This window comes from Manis javanica, chromosome 16, assembly GCF_040802235.1.
Source record: "Manis javanica isolate MJ-LG chromosome 16, MJ_LKY, whole genome shotgun sequence".
Taxonomy (NCBI): Eukaryota; Metazoa; Chordata; class Mammalia; order Pholidota; family Manidae; genus Manis; species Manis javanica.
The window spans coordinates 56,338,626-56,362,213 of record NC_133171.1 but is presented as its reverse complement, the minus strand read 5'-3'; the positions used below and the strand labels follow the sequence as shown (position 1 = coordinate 56,362,213).

Genomic DNA, 23,588 nt, shown 5'->3' with positions numbered 1-23,588 from the left:
TGTCCTTCCACAGGTATCCCTCCACAGCCCCACCATCTGTCATGGACTTGTAGCCCAGGACTTGGCCACGTGGAGGAAACTGCTAACAGTGCGGTTGTATCACTACATTGATGACATTATGCTCACATCTGATTCTCTTGCAGATTTAGAAGTGGCAATTCCTAGACTGTTGCAACATGTACTGGAAAAAGGATGGGCTGTGAACAGCACCAAGGTTCAGGGACTGGTTTGTCTGTGAAATTCTTGGGGGTTGTCTGGTCAGGTAAAATTAAAGTTGTTCCTGAAGGAGTTATAGACAAGGTCCAGACTTTCCCCACCCCTACCACTGTGGCAGTATTACAGGAGTTTTTGGTCTTTTGGGCTACTGGAGAGTGTTTATCCCGCACTTGGCACAAATTCTGAAGCCCTTATACCGGTTGGTAAGAAAGGGCATCAGGTGGGACTGGGACGAGACATGTGCAGCTGCTTTTATTGCTGCCAAGTGGGCAGTCAAGGCCATACAGGCCTTGAATGTAATGGACTCATCCAGGCCCTGTGAACTAGATGTTCATGTAACTGAAGATGGTTATGGATGGGATCTTTGGCAGTGGCTTGAATGGACACACCAACCTATTGGATTCTGGTCACAACTATGGAAAGGAGCAGAGGTCCCATACACCTTGATAGAGAAGCAACTGGCTGCTGTGTACCATGCCTTGCTGGCTATGGAGCCCACAGCTGGAACAGCTCTGACCAAGGTAATAAGCACCTATCCCATCACAGGGTGGGTGCGAGACTGGACCCAAAGGCCATGGAGTGGTGTGGCACAGTACCTACACTGGCCAAATGGGGCACATATTTACAGCAGCATGGTCACCCAGGAGCCTTCCCCCATAGTTAGTTGTCTGCACTGATAGCTGGGCCGTCTATCAGGCCTTGACCCTGTGGCTACTGACATGGTATCATTCCAACTGGATGGTTGGTCACCGGCCCCTTTGGGGGCAAGAGTTGTGGCAAGACCTATGGGCCTCTGGTCAAACTAAGACTGTTACTCTATATCATGTGACTGGCCATTTGCCTTTGGCACCCCCAGGAAATAATGAAGTAGACACACTGGCTAAAAGGAAAGCCTGCCTCTGATGTGACCCAATGGCTACACCAGTGTTTGTTGCACATGGGGCAAAAGACACTGTGGGCTGTAGCCCGATGGTGGGGCTTGCCATTGACCTTTGAAGAAGTCAGAAGAGCCTGGAAGGAGTGCCTTGTGTGAGTCCCAAAGCAACATGGCACAATAGTAAGTGGGCCAATACCCCTTGTCAGGTGGCAAATAGACTATATTGGGCCTGCCCATATCAGAAGAATATCGTTATGCCATCACTTGTGTGGACATGGCTACTGGACTATTGATTGCTTTTCCTCCACGTACTGTAGATCAGCAAACCACCAAGAGGGGCCTGGAGCATCTCTTTGCAGACTATGGCTGGCCACAGGTGATTAAAAGCGATCAAGGCACCCACTTTACTGGACATGTATTACAGGAAAGGGTACAGCAATTAGGAATAAAGTGGGAATTTCATGTACCATATAATCCTACTAGGGTAGGCATGATAGAGAGGTACAACGGTTTGTTGAAATCTGGCCTGAAATCGGACACTAATACTCTCTGGGGTTGGTCAGTTCACCTATGGGACAGTGTTGTGGCTTTTGAATGAGGAGCCACATAAAGGAGCTTTGAGCCCTGTGGATATGCTCACATACCTTGCTGACTCCCCTATGCAATTATATGGCCAAATCAAAGAAGAGTTATTGAAGCCAGGATATGGCCAGCATAGCAACATCCTGCTACCAGCCCCTACTGCATTAAGCCCTGGAAACACTGTTTAATGAACCTGGCCCTGGACATTTCGACATGTGGACCAATGATGGCTAGCCCTTCTGGCACCTTGTGGGAAAGGCCTGGAATCTGGCCTCCTGTATATTCCTGGAATAACAGCTGAATGGCCCCCAAAGGTCACAGTAGTGTACCCAAAAGGTCCAGGAGGTAAAAGCATCTTGCTGGGAAGTTTTGTTTTTCTTTATGGCCAGTGCATGTACCTCGTGTAGCCCTATATATTGACCCATCTGTAACACCCCCAGGGATCGGGGGTGAAAGCCTGGTATACTAGACCAGGACAAGATTCCATTCCTGCCACTGTTTTTATCACATGACCACTCTCTTGCATATATCCTACCTGATGGACAAGATTTGTCTAGCTGATGTCATTAAGACATGAATCTTACTGCCCTTAAGGTTATTTTCTCCTACAGTCCTTGTGGCCTGAATTCACCCCTTGGCTGCAGCTGCTGCTTGATGATTGCTTTGAACCCTCAGCTACTGCCTGCCTATGGAATGGACGAGCTATGGACTTAATCTGCATAAGACTTTGAACCTAGCTGAGTCCTCTGGCTTGAGGATTGTCATGATTTTATTGCTGTAGCTATTGTTATATTATTAGACTGGTCATAATGCTCCTGTTTTCTCACCCAGGGACCATTGCAGAATAAGGGGAATGAGTAGATTATAAGGCAAGATTTCTGGAGAGGTGGCCTGTGGGTAAAATTGTAACATTTCCAGATTATCTCGCCTGTCTTTGGTTCATTTGTTTATCCTCAGGAGTGGAGAGAAGTTCATCTCCATGTCAGTTGGTAATTACCTGGGCAACTGAGGGTGTGTCTGAACCTGAGAGGTTAAGTGGAGGGGGCTGGCTTGCTTGCTGGCTTCTTCCAGAGCAGGGGAGAGAAATGGCCCTGGACTGCAGTTTGTAAGCAATGAACGGATTTTAGATTTTATTTCTCCCTTTGACTGATTTTGGCTTTTACAGGTATTTTGCCCCGGGGTTTCCTCTCCCTGGACTTATACTTTGTTCAAACCTGTATCCAAACAAGGGCCACATATTACATTCATTTGCTATGTCTCTTAAGTCTTTATAAATAAGTGAGTTTCATCACTGTCACTTTTTCTTTCTAGCTTGTTTTTTGAAGAAGAGTCATTTGTCCCATTTCTCTGGGTTTTGCTGATTGCATTTCTGAAGTATCATTTAACATGTTCATCTGTCCCCTGTATTTCTTAGAAGCAGGAAATAAGATTTAGAGGCTTGGTCTGATATGGGTTCAGATTTTATTGGCAGGATTTCTTCCTAGAGGATGTTGTGTACTTCCTTCGATTTAGCTTTTCTTTTTTATGACGTTGGCTGCCATTGAAAACCACTGCCTAGGTCCATGATTTAATTGAATTTGCAAAATGGTGATATTTTTATTCCTATTTTACCTTCTTTACTGGAATAGTTTTAGAGAGAAACCTCCTGTTATCAAAAACTTGGTTTTCCTGAGGTAGAGTTTGTGCAGGAAAGGAGAATTGAATGCTTGATTTTTTACCCTTACTTACCAGTTTTTCCGATGAACTTGGTTTCCTAGTAATCTTCAGAGCTGTCCAATGAGTTTTTGTAAATGTCAGTATTTTATTTTATTTTTTATTTTGGTATCATAATCTACAATTACATGAGGAACATTATGTTTACTAGACTCCCCCCATCACCAAGTCCCCCCCACATACCCCATTACAGTCACTGTCCATCAGCATAGTAAGATGCTATAGAATCACTACTTGTCTTCTCTGTATTGTACAACCCTCCCTGTGCCCCACCTTATATCTGCTAATCATAATGTCCCCTTTCCCCCCATATCCCTCCCTTCCCACCCATCCTCCCTAGTCCTTTTCCCTTTGGTAACTGTTAGTCCATTCATTCTTGGGTTCTGTGAGTGTGCTGCCATTTTGTTCCTTCAGTTTTTTTCTTTGTTCTTATTCTCCACAGATGAGTGAAATCATTTGATACTTGTCTTATTCTGCCTGCCTTATTTCACTGAGCATAATACCCTCTAGCTCCTTCCATGTTGCAAATGATAGGATTTGTTTTCTTCTTATGGCTGAATAATATTCCATTGTATATATGTACCACATCTTCTTTATCCACTCATCCACTGATGGACACTTACTTAGGTTGCTTCCATTTCTTGGCTGTTGTAAATAGTGCTGTGATAAACATAGGGGTACATACGTCTTTTTCAAACTGGGCTGCTGCATTTTTAGGATAAATTCCTAGGAGTAGAATTCCTAGGTCAAATGATACTTCTATTTTGAGTGTTTTGAGGAACCTCCATGATGCTTTCCACAATGGTTGAACTAATTTACATTCCCACTGGCAGTGTATGAGGGTTTCCCTTTCTCCACAACCTCGCCAACATTTGTTGTTGTTTGTCTTTTGGATGGTGGTGATCCTTTCTGGTGTGAGGTGATATCTCATTGTGGTTTTAATTTGCATTTCCCTGATAATTAGCGATGTGGAGCATCTTTTCATGTGTCTGTTGGCTGTCTGAATTTCTTCTTTGGAGAAGAGTCTGTTCAGATCCTCTGCCCATTTTTTAATTGGATTATTTGCTTTTTGTTGTTGAGGTACGTGAGCTCTTTATATATTTCGGATGTCAATCCTTTATCGGATCTGTCATTTATGAATATATTCTCCCACACTGTAGGATGGCTTTTTGTTCTATTGATGGTGTCCTTTGCTGTACAGAAGCTTTTCAGCTTGATATAGTCCCACTTGTTCATTTTTGCTTTTGTTTCCCTTGCCCGGGGAGATATGTTCATGAAGAAGTTGTTCATGTTTATGTCCAAGAGATTTTTTGCCTGTGTTTTCTTCTAAGAGTTTTATGGTTTCATGACTTACATTCAGGTCTTTGATCCATGTCGAATTTACTTTTGTGTCTGGGGTTTTTAAATGTCATTTTGAACTCACATATTTTCAAAAAATTTGTGCTTCAATAATAGCCTTTTTAAAACATGCTCTGAGTTATTTTGACTGAGAATTTTTTTTATGAAAAGCAGTTGAATTGGTTTATAATGGAGTGGTGGTATGTGTTTGTATATTTTAATTGAGTCATGTTACTACTCAGAGTCCTCTGGTTTTTGCTGAATCATTTGGCCATTTGCAAATGAAGCTTTTTAATCTTTGAAAGTATGGTAGGTTAGTTCAGCTGGCTTGTAATCTTTTTTTTTTTTTAAGTTTCTTGCTGGCCATAGATGGCCCTATAAGTAAGAAAGCCTTAAAAAAGATGTTCTAATGACTTGAATAACCAAATTTCATTAGGTTGCAATTATGGAAAACCCACCTTAAATGGTGTTTTCCCACCAGCTTAATGGGGGGCTCTAGATCAGAATCTAGATGTGTCAAACTTTGTTGTTGCCTATTCAGTCTCAGTTGTTACTCTGAATATGTTTAACGGTGTCACACTTTTTTTTTTTTCCTTTTTCTTTTTCATTGTACTTGTTAGGACTTCCAATACAATGTTAACTGAAAGGGAGATTACTCCTTCTGGTCTTTGTTCTGCACAGGAGACTCCTAATTGTTACCCATGAGGTCTCATCTCAGGTTTCTGTTTTTATAGACAGGCTTCACCAGGTAAAGGAAATTCCTTCTAATCCTCTTTCCGAAGAGATGTATTCTTTTACATGATGAATTGATGTCGAATTATTTTTGTCTATGTGCTTATTGAGATGATTGTATGATTTCTCTGTGGTGTCATACTTTTTACATAAACATTGAAGAGTCAGTTAAATTGTCTTTTAGTAAGTGTACTAAGTATATTTCTGCCTCCTTTTTGTTGATTTGTGATTTATTACGTTCAGAGCTCCCACTCACAGCTCTGACTTTAAATTCCTGTTCTGACATCTGTGTATTTTCTTTTCTTGTTTTGGAGCTCAACTATATATGAAAGCATTTCTTTTGTTATATTCCATCCATTGGTTTTATGTATTTGGAGTGGGGATGGGAGGTCTGGGTCTTGGCTCCAAGTCCATCATTGACTAGCCATACAAATGCTACACCTAGAGGGTCAGTTTAAAAGTGATAAAAGCAGCATGTGGAACCACTTGTTTTTCTTTTTGACAGTTGTTGGGTACCAGGGTTCTTCAGAGAGCTCTTGGCCTCTATTAGGCAATGACAGCATCCTGCTCCATCATACTAACTTCATGGCACTTTCATGGTGGGCTCTCATCTTTGAGTGTTACCGTTAGTTAAGGTGGGAAATACAAGTAGGAGATGAAATAATATTGAGTTTCATTTACTGAGACAGCTTCATGGTGCTGAGGAGTTATCAACACTGTTGAGTTGGTTGGTGCATGATTCTTATAAGACTGACGCTGTGGCTCTGCCTCCACTTGACGGGGAGCCCAAGTGTCATGGCTACACCGCGCAACTATCTTTACCAGTGGTGACTAGAAGTATGATACATGGGTGTCAAGTTTTTACCGTGAGTGGAAAAGCAGCTCCAAATGTATGTCCCACCAGTACTAGGACAAGTAGTCAACATTTCCTGAGCATTCACTGATAATTGGGTTAATAGCAATAATTTTTGTATTTGAAAGGCATTAGTAAGTGTTTGTCCTTACTAGGATTAAGGAAGTAAATTTTTTTTTTGTTCATCTTTTTGTGCATTTTGTGACTTTCATTTTGCATGTGTATAGTCAGATCTCCAAATTTCAAATCTTTGTTGTCACAGCAAAAGCTTATAATCTCAGGGATTTTAATTTTTTTAAGGAACATTTTATTATAAAAAATTGTAAACACTGTTCTTATCTGTGAAAAGGTAGAGAAAATAGTACTGTTACTTTAGGTATTAGATACTTAGAAAACACAAGCTAGTTTATTTGGAGGTGGTACTTTATTTAACCTTACAAAGATTCTTAAAGGGAATTTCTTCCTGTACCACAGTCCTTTTTGTCTGAGTGGACCAACCTGTTGACTTTGTTTTCCTTCCAGCTGAGTAAGCATTCTTTGTGATTTTCAGTTTCTTTTAAACAGAGTCCATTTCTCAAGTTATTTTTCCTTTTAAATTACAGTCGAGACCCACTTATAAGAAGTCCTATGACCAGAAAAGCTTAACAGAAGAGATCAGTTCAGGGTGTTAAGCTGAGTCACTGGGAGATTCCTAAGACTTTCTGCTGTTTGTTTTTAGATCTTTTAGCTTTTGGGCCCAGAGAGGAGCTTCCATACTGGCTTTGTTCATAATTATCAGTGTCATGTTCTCCCTCTTCCTCTGATGCAGTTGATGAACTCTGTGCGTTGATTCTTGCCCTGGTTGGCTCCAGCTGCCTGACTCTTGCTTCCTCAGGTTGCCCCAGAGCTCTGATTTAACTCCAGTGCAAAGCCCAGCCCATATTGCAGTATTTAAGATAGTTAATTCACAACAACTCAGAGCACTCTGAGCTGCTGTATTGTAGGTTGGTATATATGTGTGTATTTGAAGGGGGAATAGTTTCACTTCTTCAGCCCTTAATACTTTGCTCTCTGCCAAGAACTTTAACTTCTGTATTTTCTCTGTTCATCTTCATAACGTATCTGCTGGGTAGTTGTGATTCCCATTTTACAGATGGGAATAAGCAACAGTTCAGGGAGAGGGTAAAGTAACCAGCAGAGGACCACACAAAGGGGTACACAGCCAAGAGTCTCTCCAACTGTGTGCATTTGACCTCTCGGAGAACTCAGTTTCTTTGGATGAGATTCAAACTGTCACTTAATATATGCTTAGGTAATATTTTACTAAAAACATAAATTAAGGATTATGTATTTTAATTGTTGTTCTCATAAGACTTACATTGTGCTGTACACTGTTCTCAGCCCTTTACAAATATTCATTTTGTCCTCATAACAGCTCTTTGGGGAAGGTCCTAGTAGTATTGCCATTTTACTGATGAGGAAACTGAAGCACAGAGAGGGCAAGTAACTTGCTCAAGGAGTCATCTAGGAACCCAGGTACAACAGTTCGAGTCCTTACTCTAAGTTTTTAGGCAACTGACAATTCTTCCTTTTATCCAAAAACGCAACACACAAAATCTCTTTGGAACACTTTGACTCCCTGAAGTGAGAGGCTTATTTTTAAAAAACGATTGGCACTATCCCTGGAATGTAGGAAATTTAGATGAGGGGAATGTCTTTAAACTTATGCCAAATAATATATTAGTTTAGAATATATAGGCAGATGCCTGCAGCTCATGAAGAGGAAAAAGCCTCTCATATGGCTTTTTTCAAACTTTTCTTCTAGAAAATTCTCATTTTCCTCTCAAGCAGGTTAATGTATTGATTAATTTCATCTGTGAGAAAATCCAGGACCCATACTGTACAAACCCCAAGTTCAAAATGATAAAGCTCTTAGAGACATGACTGCCAGATGTACTACTGAGGCCAAAAGTGTGTGCAAGGGAAGTAAATCTAAACAATTGGCAAGACACCAGACACCTGTGTATTTGAAGTTATTGCTAACTGTTGCTACCAATTCTCCTTTTTTATACTTCTCTCCCTTTACACTTCCTTATTAGTGGTTTGTGACCAAATTTTACATTCCCAAATAACAATTTGTGTGATTTTCAGAGTGTTATCTGGCTGGTACAAATGATTGTTAATACCAGCTTGAAGTCTGGGATTATGGGACAGGGAATGTTACTTTCCGTAATCCTTGGTTCTTTAATCTTCACAATCCTGTGGAACAGGTATTAGTAGCCATTTTACTGATGAGATTCAAAGAGGTTAAGTGACTTGTCCAGGACTGAGATTCTATTTGGAAGGCCTTCAGAGTCTATTGGCTGCCAGGAAGGTGTCTGGGTCCCCAGGTTGAAGCTAAGTAATTCTGAAAACACCTATGGGTACCATATGCTTAGCAGTGATAGAATAGCTCTATTACTTTTTCCCTACAAATGAAAATACCTCTGATGTTGAAATTGGCAGAGATTCCAGATTTGTTATCTATTGTTATCTCTATAATTGCATGTTTAAGTCCTAGCTGGAGAATAGTTTTCTTGCTAGTCACTCATCAGCAGCCCTTTCACCATCTTTAGCAGGCCCAGAGCAGACTTCACAAAGGTTTTTAAGTAAATGATCGAGGACTTAGTGCTTCACTTTAAGTTTGTCTTTTTAAAAGAGTGTATATAAGAAGTCAGGATTCAGTATTTTTATATGTTTTGTCGACCAAATTGACAGAGCTTTATTAAAATGTCTATTCTTTGCCCTTCATGATCTTTTAGACTCATTGTCTTTAGTTACCACCACTTCTCTTTACCTTTCTTTAACATTTACCCTTTTGTCATCTATGTCATTTATTTACAGAGAAAACTGATGAAAATGACAGCCTTGGTATATTTTAGCTTCTTCTCATTCAGTTAGCAGATATTTATGAATACCTAATACTTTTTTTAATAAAGCAAATTAAAAAAAAATTAAAGTATTGTTGATAGACAATCTTATGAAGGTTTCACATGAACAATATTGTGGTTTCAACATTCACCCATATTATCCAAGTCCTCAACCCCCCCATTTCCAGTCACTGTCTATCAGCATAGAAGATGTTAGAGAGTCATTACTTGGAAGACCTGATACTTTTGAGTGAGTTTTCACAATCATTTAAAAATACCTGTTCGTCACCCATAATGTTTGTGGTCTCATATTTCCTTGAATAGACACATGTTGAAATGTTTGTTTTAAGGAGAGTGGGCATTGAGTGTCATGTGAATATATTTGTATTTAGTTTCATTCACATTTAGACACTAGCAATCATTTTATTCCTCCTTTATTCCTAAAAAACTGTATTGAAATATAGATGGTTAACAATATTATGTTGGTTTCAGAAAACAACAAAGTGATCCAACAATTGTATACATTAAGAAATGCTCATCACAGTAAGTGTAGTTATCACAGGTCACCATAAATATTTTGCTATATTATTAGTTCTATTGCCTGTGCTGTATTTCCATCCCTGTGAGTAAATTAATTGAAGTCTGTGACTCTTTATCTTCTGCAACTATTTCACTTGCCTGTCATGGTAATCAGCAGTCTGTTTTCTGCTTATGAGTCTATTTCTGTTTTGTTTTGTTTAATTTTATAGGCTATTTAAATTTATCAAACTATACTAATTCTGGAAAATATCTGTTAAAATTAATACTCAAATGATTAAAATTCTAAGTCATAAAAAAAAATACCTGTTCGTGAGAGGAACCCATATGTAATTGTTGCTGTACTAATGATCTAGTAGAAGCTAAACCCAAGATTTATTTTAGGGGTGGGAGGTCCCATTGTAATCTACAAAACTGACTGCTCTAACTTCTGTGTTTTTTATGTTAATGTTGGTGCTTTCCAGTTGGCTTATTGTGGGGGTTGGCTGTCATTCTGATGACCGGTTTGCCTGTGAGCTAATTTTGTTTTCTTTTTCTGTGAGCTAATTTTAAAAAAGTCAAATCATATAGGAAAACATTTTTTGATGGATTAAATCAGCTGTGAGTTGGACCCTTTAAAAAAAGTGTTATGTAACAACCTAATAATCATCATTATTGCCATACACACACACACACCACACGTATTTTTTAACACTTCCTATTACTCAAGGTATTATCAGATTTTCTTTTGGTGATGAAGTAATGAAGTCATTGGAGTCATCATATGATGAATATGGCTGGCATCAGGTTTCCTCATTAGGTTCTGGGACTTGTGAGATTTGGACACCTATAGGCTTAACTTACTGCTTTTTATCATTGTTTTGACTGATTCACATTTGCTTTAACCTCTTTGTTTCTCACTGCTCCCTTGGTATTTACACTGAGAAGTGAGGTTTGGTTTTTGGGTTTGTATAGCCATCTGGGTTTGAGTGAACATACTCTAAATCTTGTCTCTTACTCCTTCATTGAGTTTGTTTTTAGCCGTTTATTTGATGTGTAGATATCTTGATGAAATCTTTAAGTTAAGCCTTAAATTCTTGTCCATAGAATTTTAGCTTGGTGTAGGTTTGTCTAGATCCCTGGCTCTGTAAAGTACATAGGTCTCTGTTTTAATCCTGTAGTCTCTCCATGCTTGAACTCTGAAGGGAAGAGGACATGGGCTAGACAGGAAAACCAGTCTGCAGGAAACACTGTGTCCAGGAACCTTTCTCCTGTGTGCAGGCTACCTCTGGGAATAGGAGAGCCATCCCCTCAGGGACCTTCCCCCTAGTACCACTTCAGCTACTCTCTAGCTTATGATTTTGGGAATGTTTTTACTTCTCCCACACCCCAGTTTCCCTCTCCATAAAAAAAGGCAGCATTTGTAGTGTTTCCTGATCGGTCTTGAGGAAGGTTCATCAGCATGTCCTAAAGCAGCTACACAGCCAGATGAGGGAAAGAAAGTACTGCTTATGTATTTGTACTGTGTGCCTGGAACTGTGTAAGACCTAGTATGTGCCTTGTCCAGAAAGGTAGGTCAGGACAGGAGGAAGTCTATCCCCTCACCTATGTGAGTATGTAAGAGTCCCCTCTGCTTTGTGAGTATATAAGTAGGCAGTTGCTCATTCTGCCCTTGAAACTTCCCTGAACAAATAACTGATTAGTGACCAATTACTATTATGTTAAGCATATTGCTGTAGGAGATACTTAGGAATACAAAATTTGTCAGTTCCCCTAAGAAACTGGCTTGATTAGAGTTATGATTAAACAGCCCGATCATCTCTTCAGAGAAATGTTGATTCCAGGACTGGCGCAGGGGAATAAAAAAGGGGCATCTCAAGGAACACAAAGCCTCCCTGAAAGCTCTCAGAGGCCAAAGCTGGAACGATATGACCAACAAAATAAATAACAGTAATATTGGATTATAAGCCAAAGAATAAAATAAATATCTACAAGTTTATGATGTAAACAATTCAATAAAGAAATAAATGGAGGAGAAGAGAGAGCTCTTCCTTTGAAAAGAAAGTTGATAAATTCAGGAGGAGAGGGAGAAATAGAAATTCACCACTAGCACACCTAATTGCTGCAGGCAAGGCCTACCAGTGGTGGCTAAAGTTAGTGGGTGAAAGTTTAAGGAGAAACAGAATATTAGTATGGCCTCAAAAGATCTTCCCTAAAATGTTTATTAATTACTGTGGTGTTTTCAACCCATGTCCACATTTTCTTTGAAGCTCTTGCCAGGAGATGGAATTCAGTTCCTCTCTTTTTGAGTGTGGGCTGGACTGAGAGACTGGGTGTCCAAATAATAAAGTATGGAAAGGGGCAAACAGTAACTTTACAGTGGAAGAACCTGACAGACCGCCTTGCCGGAGTGGGCAGAGTTACCATCACCAGTGATAGTAAAGTCATGTTGATATCACTATGCCAATAGGATGTGGTGAGAAAGGCACTTCACATCTTGTGTTCTTCTCCAAATCCATCACCTCAGTGTAACCATGAGAAGACAGACAAACTCAAATTGAAGGACATTCTACAGGATACCTGACTAGTACTTTTTAAAAAAGTGGCAAGGTCATGAAAGACAAAGACTGAAGAAAGAGTGGACACTATGGAATTATGACTACTAAATGTAAAGTGCAATCTTGGAACAAAAAAAAGGATATGCATGTAAAAACTGGGGAAATCTAAATAAAGTCTGTAGTTTAGTTAGTTGGTATTGTACTGGTGTTAATTTCTTAAGTTTTGATCAACACAACATGGATATATAGTATGTTAACCTAAGGGGAAGCTGAGTGGAAGATGCATAGGAACTATGTATAGTCTTTGCAACTCTTCTGTAAGTCTAAAATTATTTCAAAATAAAAAGTAAACAAAGGCTTTATCAGATAATGGCTCCAGAGTCAAGTAATCTGGGTTCAAGTCTTACCTTTGCCACCTACCAGTTGAGAAATAATAGACCTAATTTCTTTGCCTCATTTTGCTCATCTGTAATAATAATAATACCTCTCATAATAAGATCAAGTGAAGATTAAATGAAGTAATGCACGTAAAGTACTTAGGACAATGGTTGGTTGCTAATGTTAGTTGCTAATATTAATATTTATACAGAGGAAGTCCAGCCACTTTTTAGGTACTCAGCCATTTAGCCATGATTGTAAATAGTCTGTGCTAAAGAGTTTGGAAGAGAAGATGGTAACGATCTAAGGCAGTCTGTAGACCCCTCTCCCCACCACATAAACCCCTAGGAAGTAGGACTTTAGCCCTTCCCTTGAAGAAAATCAAAGATTCAGATGGCTGGTAGGAGACTGGTGTGGAGGGGAAAGGGAACACCCATGGGCACAGTTGGAGAAGCTCCAGTGGGTAAGACCTGTTCACCGAGCAGGGAGTAAAGCTGTCCAGGGGAAGTGGAGACTAGGGAGTGGAAGCAGTGAAGGGGAGGCTGGTAAGGTGAGCGGGTGCTAACTAGGATGCTGGCTTGATCAAGTTTAGTCTTTATCTAGGCCTGAAAGAAGAGAGAGAAATAGCACTTACAAAATTGTTTCAGTCCCAAGAGGATTGTGGTTGTACTTTGAGTATTTGTTAAGAAAATATGTTATGACCGAGTGACTATGAAGTTAATAACACTGCAATAAATATGTTTTATTAAGTATGGTAGCTTCTCTGTACCTCTGGGACATGGTGATATGCGTGTGAAACATTCATTCCGCCTCCTGCCAGTACCTGGTGTAAAAATGCATTTGCTGACCCTTGGTACTAACACCATGGCCCCCGGTGAAGAATCCTTGCTGTCTGTGACCAGGAGCCCTCAGTGAGTAGGCATGCTTTGACTTCAGAGCCTTGTCTCTGAGGCTGTCTTCCTTCCCAGCAACAGTGTGTGTCTTTTATTAGTTAAAAAAAATTGAAGTCCTCGCTTCGGCAGCACATATACTAAAATTGGAACAGTACAGAGAAGATTAGCATGGCCCCTGCGCAAGGATGACACGCAAATTCGTGACGCGTTCCATATTTTTTATCTCTGGACACTCTAACCCCCTGGGCAGCAGGGAGCACAGAGGCCCCTTACGGAGATAAATAGCCTCCCAGCCGCTCCCCCTCCAACGGGGCTTCACCACTTTGGAGGAGCGGCCCCAGCCAGGCCAAGCCCACAGCAACAGCAGAGATAAACCCCATAGCAACTGGGCAGGAAGCAGAAGCCCTGTCTGCACACAGCTGCCCAGCACAAGCCACTAGAGGTTGCTATTCTCCCAGGAGAGGAAGGCCACAAACCAACAAGAAGGGAAGCTCTTCCAGCGGTCACTTGTACCAGCTCTGCAAACTATCTCTATCACCATGAAAAGGCAAAACTACAGGCAGACAAAGATCACAGAGACAACACCTGAGAAGGAGACAGACCTAACCAGTCCTCCTGAAAAAGAATTCAAAATAAAAATCATGAACATGCTGACAGAGATGCAGAGAAAAACGCAAGAGCAATGGGATGAGATGCAGAGAAAAATGCAGGAGCAGTGGGATGAAGTCTGGAGGGAGATCACAGATGTCAGGAAGGAGATCACAGAAGTGAAACAATCCCTGGAAGGATTTATAAGCAGAATGGATAAGATGCAAGAGGCCATTGAAGGAATAGAAGCCAGAGAACAGGAACGTATAGAAGCTGACATAGAGAGAGATAAAAGGATCTCCAGGAATGAAACAACACTAAGAGAACTATGTGACCAATCCAAAAGGAATAATATTCGTATTATAGGGATACCAGAAGAAGAAAGAGGAAAAGGGATAGAAAGTCTCTTTGAAGAAATAATTGCTGAAAACTTCCCCAAACTGGGGGAGGAAATAATCGAACAGACCATGGAATTACAGAGAACCCCCAACAGAAAGGATCCAAGTAGGACAACACCAAGACACATAGTAATTAAAATGGCAAGGATCAAGGACAAGGAAAGAGTTTTAAAGGCAGCTAGAGAGAAAAAGGTCATCTATAAAGGAAAACCCATCAGGCTAACATCAGACTTCTCGACAGAAACCCTACAGGCCAGAAGAGAATGGCATGATATACTTAATGCAATGAAACAGAAGGGCCTTAAACCAAGGATACTGTATCCAGCACGACTATCATTTAAATATGATGGTGGGATTAAACAATTCCCAGACAAGCAAAAGCTGAGGGAATTTGCTTCCCACAAACCACCTCTACAGGGCATCCTATAGGAACTGCTCTAGATGGGAGCACCCCTAAAAAGAGCACAGAACAAAACACACAACATATGAAGAATGGAGGAGGAGGAATAAGAAGGGAGAGAAGAACAGAATCTCCAGACAGTGTATATAACAGCTCAATAAGCGAGCTAAGTTAGGCAGTAAGATACTAAAGAGGCTAACCTTGAACCTTTGGTAACCATGAATCTAAAGCCTGCAATGGCAATAAGTACATATCTCTCAATAGTCACCCTAAATGTAAATGGACTTAATGCACCAATCAAAAGACACAGAGTAATGGAATGGATAAAAAAGCAAGACCCATCTGTATGCTGCTTACAAGAAACTCACCTTAAACTCAAAGATAAGCATAGACTAAAAGTCAAGGGATGGAAAAACATATTTCAGGCAAACAACAGTGAGAAGAAAGCAGGGGTTGCAGTACTAATATCAGACAAAATAGACTTCAAAACAAAGAAAGTAACAAGAGATAAAGAAGGATACTACATAATGATAAAGGGCTCAGTCCAACAAGAGGATATAACCATTCTAAATATATATGCACCCAATACAGGAGCACCACCATATGTGAAGCAAATACTAACAGAACTAAAGAGGGAAATAGACTGCAATGCATTCATTTTAGGGGACTTCAACACACCACTCACCCCAAAGGATAGATCCACTGGGCAGAAAATGAGTAAGGACACACAGGCACTGAACAACACACTAGAACAGATGGACCTCATAGACATCTATAGTACTCTACATCCAAAAGCAACAGGATATACATTCTTCTCAAGTGCACATGGAACATTCTCCAGAATAGACCACATACTAGCTCACAAAAAGAGCCTCAGTAAATTCCAAAATATTGAAATTCTACCAACCAATTTTTCAGACCACAAAGGTATAAAAGTAGAAATGAATTCTACAAAGAAAATAAAAAGGCTCACAAACACATGGAGGCTTAACAACATGCTACCAAATAATCAATGGATCAATGAACAAATCAAAATAGAGATCAAGGAATATATAGAAACAAATGACAACAACAACATTAAGCCCCATCTTCTGTGGGACGCAGCGAAAGCAGTCTTAAGAGGAAAGTATATAGCAATCCAGGTACACTTGAAGAAGGAAGAACAATCCCAAATGAATAGTCTCACATCACAATTATAAAAACTGGAAAAAGAAGAACAAATGAGGCCTAAACTCAGCAGAAGGAGGGACATAATAAAGATCAGAGAAGAAATAAACAAAATTGAGAAGAATAAAACAATAGCAAAAATCAATGAAACCAAGAGCTGGTTCTTCGAGAAAATAAACAAAATAGATAAGCCTCTAGCCCAACTTACTAAGAGAAAAAGAGAATCAACACAAATCAACATAATCAGAAATGAGAATGGAAAAATCACGACAGACTCCACAGAAATACAAAGAATTATTAAAGACTACTATGAAAACCTATATGCCAACAAGCTTGAAAACCTAGAAGAAATGGACAACTTCCTAGAAAAATACAACCTCCCAAGACTGACCAAGGAAGAAACACAAAAGTTAAACAAACCAATTACAAGCAAAGAAATTGAAACGGTAATCAAAAAACTACCCAAGAACAAAACCCCGGGGCCGGACGGATTTACCTCGGAATTTTATCAGACACACAGAGAAGACATAACACCCATTCTCCTTAAAGTGTTCCAAAAAATAGAAGAAGAGGGAATACTCCCAAACTCATTCTATGAAGCCAACATCACCCTAATACCAAAACCAGGCAAAGACCCCACCAAAAAAGAAAATTACAGACCAATATCCCTGATGAATGTAGATGCAAAAATACTCAGTAAAATATTAGCAAACAGAATTCAACAGTATATCAAAAGGATATACACCATGACCAAGTGGGGTTCATCCCAGGGATGCAAGGATGGTACAACATTCGAAAATCCATCAACATCATCCACCACATCAACAAAAAGAAAGACAAAAACCACACGATCATCTCCGTAGATGCTGAAAAAGCATTTGACAAAATTCAACATCCATTCATGATAAAAACTCAGCAAAGTGGGAGTAGAGGGCAAGTACCTCAACATAATAAAGGCCAGATATGATAAACCCACAGCCAGCATTATACTGAACAGCGAGAAGCTGAAAGCATTTCCTCTGAGATCGGGAACCAGACAGGGATGCCCACTCTCCCCACTGTTATTTAACATAGTACTGGAGGTCCTAGCCACAGCAATCAGACAAAACAAAGAAATACAAGGAATCCAGATTGGTAAAGAAGAAGTTAAACTGTCACTATTTGCAGAAGATATGATACTGTACATAAAAAACCCTAAAGACTCCACTCCAAAACTACTAGAACTGATATCGGAATACAGCAAAGTTGCAGGATACAAAATTAACACACAGAAATCTGTAGCTTTCCAATACACTAACAATGAATCAATAGAAAGAGAAATCAGGAAAACAATTCCATTCACCATTGCATCAAAAAGAATAAAATACCTAGGAATAAACCTAACCAAAGAAGTGAAAGACTTATACTCTGAAAACTACAAGTCACTCTTAAGAGAAATTAAAGGGGACACTAATAAATGGAAACTCATCCCATGCTCATGGCTAGGAAGAATTAATATCGTCAAAATGGCCATCCTGCCCAAAGCAATATACAGATTTGATGCAATCCCTCTCAAATTACCTGCAACATTCTTCACTGAATTGGAACAAATAATTGAAAAATTCATATGGAAACACCAAAGACCCCGAATAGCCAAAGCAATCCTGAAAAAGAAGAATAAAGTAGGGGGGACCTCACTCCCCAACTTCAAGCTCTATTATAAAGCCATAGTAATCAAGACAATTTGGTACTGGCACAAGAACAGAGCCACAGACCAGTGGAACAGATTAGAGACTCCAGAAATTAACCCAAACATATATGGTCAATTAATATTTGATAAAGGAGCCATGGACATACAAATGGCAAAATGACAGTCTCTTCAACAGATGGTGCTGGCAAAACTGGACAGCTACATGTAGGAGAATGAAACTGGACCATTGTCTAACCCCATATACAAAGGTAAACTCAAAATGGATCAAAGACCTGAATGTAAGTCATGAAACCATTAAACTCTTGGAAAAAAACATAGGCAAAAACCTCTTAGACAAAAACATGAGTGACCTCTTCTTGAACATATCTCCCCAGGCAAGGAAAACAACAGCAAAAATGAGCAAGTGGGACTACATTAAGCTGAAAAGCTTCTGTACAGTGAAAGACACCATCAATAGAACAAAAAGGAACCCTACAGTATGGGAGAATATATTTGAAAATGACAGATCCGATAAAGGCTTGACGTCCAGAATATATAAAGAGCTCACACGCCTCAACAAACAAAAAACAAATAACCCAATTAAAAAATGGGCAGAGGAACTGAACAGACAGTTCTCTAAAAAAGAAATACAGATGGCCAACAGGCACATGAAAAGATGCTCCACATCGCTAATTATCAGAGAAATGCAAATTAAAACTACAATGAGGTATCACCTCACACCAGTAAGGATAGCTGCCATCCAAAAGACAAACAACAACAAATGTTGGCGAGGCTGTGGAGAAAGGGGAACCCTCCTACACTGCTGGTGGGAATGTAAATTAGTTCAACCATTGTGGAAAGCAGTATGGAGGTTCATCAAAATGCTCAAAACAGACCTACCATTTGACCCAGGAATTCCACTCCTAGGAATTTACCCTAAGAACGCAGCAATCAAGTTTGAGAAAGACAGATGCACCCCTATGTTTATCGCATCACTGTTTACAATTGCCAAGAATTGGAAGCAACCTAAATGTCTGTCGGTAGATGAATGGATAAAGAAGATGTGGTACATATACACAATGGAATACTACTCAGCCATAAGAAGTGGAAAAATCCAACCATTTGCAGCAACATGGATGGAGCTGGGGAGTATTATGCTCAGTGAAATAAGCCAAGCAGAGAAAGAGAAATACCAAATGATTTCACTCATCTGAGGAGTATAGGAACAAAGGAAAAACTGAAGGAACAAAACAGCAGTGGAATTACAGAACCCAAAAATGGACTAACAGGTACCAAAGGGAAAGGAACTGGGGAGGATGGGTGGGCAGGGAGGGATAAGGGGGGGGGAGAAGAAAGAGGGTATTAAGATTAGCATGCATGGGTGGGGGAGAAAGGGGAGTGTGGGCTGCACAACACAGAGAGGGCAAGTAGTGACTCTACAACATTTTGCTAAGCTGATGGACAGTTACTGTAATGTGGTTGTTAGGGGGGGCCTGATATAGGGGAGAGCATAGTAAACATAGTATTCTTCATGTAAGTGTAGATTAAAAATTAAAAAATAAAATAAAATAGAAAGAAAGAAAGAAAGAAAAGGGGGATTACTCCTTAATAGGATAAAACTATTGGTAAATCAAAGATCAACGCGTGCTTTAAATATCTTTAATGTTGATCACTTAAAGTGTGTCAGATGATCAGCTATGGAGGTACTCTTTTCTGATAATATTCCTTTCTCTTAATAATAATAAAAAAAAAGCAGTTATTGTGCAGTTACTGACCTCCAATGAGTTTTGCACAGTGGTATAGAGGGCATGTCAAAGTGTGGGCAAAGGGTCTGTTTGTTTCTATGCAGAAGATCAAGGCCTAGCTTGGATACCCAGAAAATGAACTAAGATACAATATGAGATGGAGCTTCTGGCATCAGTACTTTCTGGAGGACTTGTGCCGGGGGATGATCATCAAAAAGCCTCCACAGGGATCCGGAGGATGCTGCGGTTGTGGCTGCATCCAGCCCACCGTCTCCTGGACTTGCCATAGGAATGAGGAGGGAGATGTCTAGGCTGGCATGTGCATACAGTGAGACAACGAATTTGACCGGATCTGTACTGTTGGAACTCAACCAGGAGTTGGGAGGGGTGCAAGTTGTAGCACTCCAAAATCTTATGACTATAGACTATCTACGGTTAAAAGAACATATGGGATGTGAACAGATCCCAGAAATGGGCTGCTTTAATTTGTCTGATGGTTCAAGTACAGTTGGACAATATCCATCATTTCATAGATAAATTTTCACAAATGCCTAGGGTGCCTAAATGGTTTTCTTGGCTTCACTGGAGATGGCTGGTAATTATAGATTTGCTTTGTTTATGTCACCGTATTCCTATTATGTTAATATGTGTGTGCAAATTAGTTAGTAGTTTAAAACCTATACATACTTAAGGTACTATACAAGAAGATATGTCAAAGAAATAATCAATCCTCCCATGTTTCCTTCATATGCTACATCTATAGCTTTTCTTCTTCCTTCCTAATTACAACCCTTAAATAGAATTCGTGCCTCATATCGAATTTACCGAGTATCATAATTCCTTCAGGTGGTAAAGATACCTCGAGACAAGTGCTGGGCATAGAAGCCACAGGGCATAAATCTGCAAAGAAGTAAAAAGCTAACCTTTGCAAACAATATGGCTTCTCTCTCACTTACCAACTTTACATTTCCCTGTATGGCCCCGGAAGATGACTGGTTAGCCAGATACGGGTAAGATTCCTGAAGGGAGGAACAACTTAAGACAGGCACAGTCGCAGGGGGGCCATTAGGTGAGAATTTGGGGATCAACAGAGGTGAGGCTCAGAACCTAACCCCCCCTGCTTTGAGAGAAATCTTCTGCATCCGTGGGTATCTTGCTGCCGTTGTCTAGCCTGGATTAATACTTAGTCCATAGGCACACACCTGATCATCTGATCATCTACATTTGCCCTCTTACAGCACTAAACTATGTTTTCTACCTTTATCTTGCATCTACCTACCACTTCAGCATTTTATTAAAAATAAAAAAAATAATAATAATAGGAGAAATGTGGGATCAACATATAAATCAAGTACAAAAATCAAATGAATATTCATATTTGACCTGATTGTTTATAGGTCATAATGCATGATCAAAACCAAAAGTTTCTGTGATGAATGCCCTTGTACTGTTCACCATGTAAGAATTTATTCACTATGTAAAAATTCGTTCACCATTCTAAGAACTTGTTCGTTATGCTTCAGAAGATTGGAGACTGACGAGAATTAGGCTTGAGATGGATTAATGATTGTACATTGAGTGTTGACCCCCCTATACTGAATTTTATTGTTGTTAACAACCATTTGATCAATAAATATGAGAGAGGCCCTCTCAAAAAAAAAATAAAATAAAATAAAAATAAAAAATTAAGAAATAAAAAATAAAAGTAATAATAATAATAATAATAATAATAAGGGAGAAATGTGGGATTCACATATAAATCAAGTATAAAAATCAAACGAATATTCATATTTGACCTGATTGTCTGTAGTTCATAATGCGTGATCAAAACCGAAAGTTTCTGTGATGACTGCCCTTGTACTGTTCACCATGTAAGAACTTATTCACTATGTAAGAATTTGTTCACCGTGTAAGAACTTGTTTGTTATGTTTCAGAAGATTGGAGACTGTTGAGAATTAGGTTTGGTGTGGATTAATGATTGTGCATTGAGTCCCCTATACAGAATTTTATTGTTGTTAACAACCATTTGATCAATAAATATGAGAGATGCCCTCTCAAAAAAAAAAAAAAATCAAACGAATATTCATATTTGACCTGATTGTTTATAGGTCATAATGCGTGATCAAAACCGAAAGTTTCTGTGATGAATGCCCTTGTACTGTTCACCATGTAAGAATTTATTCACTATGTAAGAATTCGTTCACCATGTAAGAACTTGTTCGTTATGCTTCAGAAGATTGGAGACTGACGAGAATTAGGCTTGAGATGGGTTAATGATTGTACATTGAGCATTGACCCCCCCTATACTTATTTTATTGTTGTTAACAACCATTTGATCAATAAATATGAGAGATGCCCTCTGAAAAAAAAAATTGAAGTATAATTTACATATAGGCAGTGCACAGATATTAAGTATGCCGAGCAATATATTTTTACCTGTGTATACATCTGTGTAGTCATCACCAAGATGAAGACAGAACATTTCAACCCTCCAGAAGGCTCTCTTGTGTCACTTCCTGGCCCAAAATGCCCCTCCTTGAGGTAACCGTTATTCTGGACTCTATCACCATAGGTTTTTGCCTGGGAATATGTTTCTTTTTCTTCACTATGCACCCAGGTCCATGCAATATAGTAGGGTGGGAGCAGAGATGAGTGCATATGTGCCAAATACTTCTCTAGACACATTCCCAGACTTAAATTCTCCCAGCCTTAAAGACCTATGCTTACATTACTTACCTAAGTTCAATCCCTTACCTCACTTAGTGCAGAGTCAGTGTTTTTCCATTGCACCATGCTTTGTGCCTTCAACTGACATTTACCATAATATCATCATCGCTAATGAAAAGATCACCTTAGTAAAGAAGTTTACTTGGTGGTCCAAGAGCAGCAGTTAACGCCCAATCCTTATTGCTATGCTTTTTGCTTAACTCTGTTGGGGAGTAGGGGGAATAGTGTTGATTTGGAGTCAAAGGACTGTGGCAGTTCCTTCATTTAGTGATTGCCTGGCCCTTTGCCAGCCAGTGGGGTCAGAGAGGACTCTTAGTACGAGCCTTCTGATCAACTAATGTGGGAAGAGTAGTGTGATGAGTGCTGTTGCCAGGGGTTGTGGAGGAGTGTGCCTGGGGGTCAAGGGGCAGGTGTGGGCTGGGGCAGCTCCAGGTTTGCAAGGGTGAGGTACCTCCTACAAATGGAGTCAAGGGAGTATTCGAGCTAGTAGGAGTCGTTTAGGCAAAGGAGAGGACAGTGAGGGCTCTTTTAAGCTGGGGAGAGAGTGTATAATCTGTGCAAAGAATGGATGTATGGAGAGCCTGGGCAGTCAGAAAACTGCAGGTTATTACTTAGTATGAAGAGGAAGGCAGGGGATGGTGGAACAGGGAGAGATTAGCTGGGGTAGTAGACAAGACTATGCCATCGTGCCCATGTTAAGGAATTGGATTTTACACCAAGGTAACGATGTATTTGTAATTTCGGGAGATCATTTGAGATTTTTTTGGGAAATGGACCCAGAGGGGTTGAAAGTTGACTAGAAGTACAAAATGATTAGGGCCAATAACAATGGGGATGGAGAAGAGGCCAAACTGGAAAGATTCTCAGGAGGTGATACGAATAGGAGTTGGAGGTTGTTGATTTGCAACTGATAGGTTGATCTCTCCTGTAACTAAATAGGATTTAAATAAGATGAGAGGGTGGATTTTTGTAGAAACACTGGATTTTTGTAAGTCATAACTGAAATTAAATACTCTTTTCCCTTTTCAGCAGAAGGGCAATGTTTGCTTTAAATAGCCCCACTACTTACTTTGGTGTGCATAGGAGTTTGTGAATGAAGGCCTAGAGTTGTATGATAACTTTTTTTTTTTATCAGGCAGATAAATCAGCCCTTTGGTTTATTTTAATCTTCCTTTGTTTATTGTGATGAAAGCTAAATCTCCAGTTCAGTTTTCCCATGGAGAAAACCTGTATGTCCCTTGAACTGAGGTGATATGGAAAGAGGAGGCAGACTGTCCTAATCCTTTTAGAATTTGTGTTATTTACTGAATGAGATGTGTACAGAAAGCCAACCCAGTACTTCTTGAAAA

General features: G+C 39.7%; 1 protein-coding gene and 1 non-coding gene across 9 annotated transcripts in view; both read left to right on the top strand.

Moving 5' to 3' along the window:
- The window catches only part of ANKS1A (ankyrin repeat and sterile alpha motif domain containing 1A), a 319,903-nt gene that overhangs the window by 12,982 nt on the left and 283,333 nt on the right, over nt 1-23,588 (top strand). The window lies entirely within an intron of this gene.
- Nucleotides 13,658-13,764, top strand: LOC118968788 (U6 spliceosomal RNA). The gene has a single exon (XR_005056640.1). It is a non-coding gene; the product is annotated as a U6 spliceosomal RNA (small nuclear RNA).